Genomic DNA, 5,051 nt, shown 5'->3' on the forward strand with positions numbered 1-5,051 from the left:
GAGGGGAGGAATGTGGGGAGGGCGAGTACTTCTCCCAGACCCGGCACTGGGAGAGGCGGGGACCTGAGTTGGGTGACCGCTTTCTCACTCTGGCCTCTCTCCCTCTGCCCCGCCTGCGTTTCAGGCCCCATCCTGCCTAGCCCACCACACACAGCTCTCCAACCGTGTCCAAGGAAGGCACGGGCGCGGCGGGGGTGGGGGCGGGGCGCAGTCCTCAGAGACGCCTGTGAGGAGCCAGAGTTATTACTATTATCCTCCTCCTTCTCCCCCCAACAATCCCCTCTTTCATTTCCTCACTACCCAGCCTGGCAGGGCAGGCACTGCCAGACGAGTGGGAGCTAGGGAAGGCCCAGCCTGGAGGCCAGCCCACGCCAAAAGCCACAAACCACAGTCTTCTTTACCCCACGCCACCTCCACCCAGCCTTGGGGTTGTCTGCTGGGAAGGTAGAGGGCAGGGGTGGGGACCTCAAGTCATCTCCTCCAGGACAGGCCACTCCTTAACACCCTCAGGGTGAGGAGGAGGGTGGGGCACACACTCTGTGAGTCACAGAGCTTCCCTCTCCCCTGTGCCAGGGCAATGCTCTGGGCCCCATCCCATGTCTGGACACAGGGAGAGGATGGTGGCCAGCAGATCACCCTACTCCAGGCCACCCTCTGCTCTCCAGCCTCGTTTTCCTCCTGGGGACCCATCATTTGGAGGATAACCACTCACAGCCCCCAGGAAGTCATCGTTCAGCCGCTGGCTAGGAAACCAACAAAGCATATGGCCAGGCTGAGGGCAGTAAATGCGCGAAAGAGTGGAACAGCTGACAGCCCACCCCTGCATTCAAGGGCTTAATCTCCATAGTAATGCTGCTGATTAATAGGTCAGATTGCCGGGCGCAGTGGCTCACGCCTGTAATCCCAGCACTTTGGAAGGCCAAGGTGGGCGGATCACCTGAGGTCAGGAGTTTGAGACCTGCTTGACCAACATGGTGAAACCCCGTCTCTGCTAAAAGTACAAAAAATTAGCCGGGCGTGGTGGTGGGCACCTGTAATCCCAGCTACTGAGGAGGCTGAGGCAGGAGAATCGCTTGAACCCACGAGGCAGAGATTGCGGTGAGTCAAGATGGCACCACTGTACTCCAGCCTAGGCAGGACAGAGACTCCATCTCAAAAACAAACAAACAAACAAACAAAAGGTCAGACTGTGACTAGAAGGGGACTTTCCTGCGTTCAAATCCTGGCTCTGCAACTTACCAGCTGTGTGACCTTGAAGGAGACACTAGGGCTTTCTTATGTGTCAGTTTCCTTATTTGTCAAATGTGGGTATGAGTAGCTCTGACCTCCTACATTGGTTGGATTCAATAAGCAAATAGTGCTTATTCACTCCCTCAGTGCTAACTCCTAACTAGAGCTATTAACTAAGAAATGAGGATAATTGTTTACTGTGCAGGGTTGTTGCAGGGCCTGCGAAGCAGAAACAAGCATGTATGTGTTTGATGCTGGCCCCCTCTTCCCAATCTGGGTCACCAAGCCTGGGAGGAGAAGAGAGGGAAGCTTCATCAAGGAGACGGAAAGGAACATGAGGCCGACCGCTGTTTGCAGGCCTGCAGGAGGGGCTGGACCCTCAGCAGAGCCAGGGAGGATGGGGCTGGAATTTCCTCCAGGGCTCCTGTTTGCACGGGACACACCAAACTGAGCAGTGCTCAGCCCAGGGCTGACAATAGTAGTACGTCTGATTAGGAAATGCATGGTATCAGCTCCTACCAAAAAACAAATTTTATTTTTATTTATTTATGGTTTTCTTTGTTTTTGGTTTTAGTTTTATTGAGACAGAGTTTCACTTTTGTCACCCAGGCTGCAATGGTGCGATCTCGGCTCACTGCAATCTCCACCTCCCGGGTTCAAGCAATTCTCCTGCTTCAGCTTCCCAAGTAGCTGGGATTACAGGCACCCACCACCACTCCCAGCTAATTTTTGTATTTTTACTAGAGATGGGATTTCACCACGTTGGCCAGCCTGGTCTAGAACTCCTGATCTTAGGTGATCCGCCTGCCTTGGCCTCCCAAAGTGCTGGGATTACAGGTGTGAGCCACCGCACCTGGCCTTTATTTCTTTTTGAGACAGGGTCTCACTCTGTCATCCAGGCTGGAGTGCAGTGGCATAATCTCTGCTCACTGCAGCCTCGACCTCCTGGGCTCAAGTGATCCTCCCGCCTCTGCCTCCCAAGTAGCTGGGACCACACAGCACATGCCACCACAGGCCCTGCTCCAGGCACTGTGACTACTGAGCACCAAGTGCAGGGTGCAGGGTGCAGAGGTGAGGTGAGCAGGATGTGGTCCTTGCCTTCCAAGCTTCCATCTTCCATCTTCTGTGGCAGCTCAGATGTGGATACAACCAGCAGGGGAGGGGAGTGTGCAACATTCACTCAGCAGCCCACAGGTGTGAGTGCCGGCTCCTGCCACTGAGACAAACAGGAGGAGTTCAGCTAAAACAGAGTTAGGCCAGGCACAGTGGCTCACGCCTGTAATCCCAGCACTGTGGGAGGCCAAGGTGGGAGGATTGCTTGAGCCCAGGAATTTGAGACCAGCCTGGGCAACATGGGGAGACTCTGTCTCTACAAAAAAAAACCAAAAAAAGTATTTTTCTTTTTGAGGTAAGGTCTCATTCTGTCATCCAGGCTGGGGTGCAGTGGCAGAGTCGCTGCTCACTGCAGCCTTGACCTCTTGGGCTCAAGCGATCCTCCCGCCTCAGCCACCTGAGTAGCTGGGATCACAGGCTCAGACTACCACAGCTGGCTTTTTTTTTTGAGACAGAGTCTCACTCTGTCGCCCAGGCTGGAGTGCAGTAGCATGATCTCAGCAGCTCACTGCAAGCTCTGCCTCCTGAGTTCACGCCATTCTCCTGCCTCAGCCTCCCAAGTAGCTGGGGCTGCAGGCGCCCGCCACCACGCTCGGCTAATTTTTTGTATTTTTAGTAGAGACGGGGTTTCACCGTGTTAGCCAGGATGGTCTCAATCTCCTGACCTCGTGATCCGCCTGCCTCGGCCTCCCAAAGTCCTGGGATTACAGACATGATCCACCGTGCCCGGCCTCCAGCTAATTTTTTAATTTTTTTTGGAGCGATAGGGTCTCACTATATTGCCAAAGCTGGTACATTTTTTAAAAATTAATGGAACAGGCTGGGTGCAGTGGCTCATGTCTGTAATCCTAGCACTTTGGGAGGCTGAGGCGGGCAGATCACAAGATCAGCAGTTTGAGACCAACACGGTGAAACTCCATCTCTACTAAAAATACAAAAATTATCTGGGTGTGGTGGCGCGCACCTGTAATCCCAGATACTCTGGAGGCCGAGGCAGGAAAATCGCTTGAACCCCTGGGAGGTGGAAGTTGCAGTGAGCCAAGATCACGCCACTGCACTCCAGCCTGGGTGACAGTGAGACTCTGTCTCAAAAAAAAAAAAAAAAAGTGGAACAGAAAAAAATAAGAAAGATAAAGGGCAGGATCAAAAGCAGTGGGTGGCAAAGTTGGGTGCTTGGACACAGGACCCCAACTCTCAGCCTCAGCTCCTGGCCTCCCTTGGGTGCTGTCCAGGTGCTGGACCTTGACCACCAGAGGGCAGCAGGGCCCAAGAAGAGGCGCCTTCCCCACTCCCCGCGAGGCCCATGGGGCAGGTGTGGCGATGATCTGCCCCATTGCTCCTGCCTGGGGTATGTTTAGCAACAAATAACTGCCACCAGCCCCACCCACTGAGCCCTGCCCACCCCACCAACATTTTACAGAAATAAAACTGGGGCTCAGAGTGGCTGAGTAAGTTGACCATTCAGTTAGTCTAGGCAGACCCAAAAGAGAATCAGGTGGTCCTGAATCAGTTGTGGTTCTAAGGTCAGAGAGATGTGGGTTTGAATCCCCTCCCTGCACCTACCAACTGGCAGGATTCTTGTCAAGCGTCAGGCGGGCCTGGATGGCGTGCGATCAAACGTGGGAAACGCAATAAGAGCACCACTGCTATTCTCTCCTGATTCCACCCCAGAATTTGCAACGCAGTTCAGGGAGATGATCAAAATACTTAAGAGTGTTAAGGAACCCCGAGAGAGTGATCCCAGAAAGCGAGGTGCTGTGGGCAAGCACCAGGGGGCACGCCCCACTGCGTGTGGCCAGAAGAATCCTGGAGGGTTGCCAGAGAAGGGGTGGAGCTGGAGGACCCTGCGGGGCAGGCTGGATAGCTGGCGGGACTTTCCTGCTGGAGAATAAACCCATGCAGAGACCCAGCCCCTATGTGGGGCGCTGGGAAAGGTTTTGGAGCTGTGTACTCCTCCTCGTCCTCCCAACAGCAAAGGGCTGCTGCCTCCACAGTGCCAAGAAGTGACACCTCTCGGGAGCTTCTGTCTGGCCCAGCCCAGCCACTTCAGACACCCTGAGCTCTCCAGCTCTTTTCACTTCCCCACCCCAACACCTCCGTTGAGAATCAAAAAAGAAATGGCCTGATAAATAATTTTTTATTTTTAGCGACAGAATCTCACTCTGTCACCCAGGGTGCAGTGCAGTGGTGCTATCCTAGCTCACTATAACCTCAAACTCCCCGGGCTGCAGCAATCCTCCTGCCTCAGTTTCCTGAGTAGCTGGGATCACAGGCATGTGCCAACATGCCTGGCTAATTTTTTTTTTCTTTCTTTTTTTGAGACTGACTTTCACTCTTGTTGCCCAGGCTGGAGTGCAGTGGTACGACCTCAGCTCACCGCAACCTCTATCTCCCGGGTTCAAGCGATTCTCCTGCCTCAGCCTCCTGAGTAGCTGGGATTACAGGCATGTGCCACCATGCCCTGCTAATTTTGTATTTTTAGTAGAGACAGAGTTTCTCTATGTTGGTCAGGCTAGTCTCAAACTCTTGACCTCAGGTGATCCTCCTGCCTTAGCCTCCCAAAGTGCTGAGATTACAGGTGTGAGCCACAGCACCCGGCCTATGCGTGGCTAATTTTTTAATTTTTTGTTTATTTTTTTCTTTTCTTTTTTTTTTTTTTTTTTTGAGACGGAGTCTCGCTCTGTCACCCAGGCTGGAGTGCAGTGGCC

The sequence above is a fragment of the Mandrillus leucophaeus genome, unplaced genomic scaffold (assembly GCF_000951045.1).
Source record: "Mandrillus leucophaeus isolate KB7577 unplaced genomic scaffold, Mleu.le_1.0 Scaffold30, whole genome shotgun sequence".
Classification (NCBI taxonomy): Eukaryota; Metazoa; Chordata; class Mammalia; order Primates; family Cercopithecidae; genus Mandrillus; species Mandrillus leucophaeus.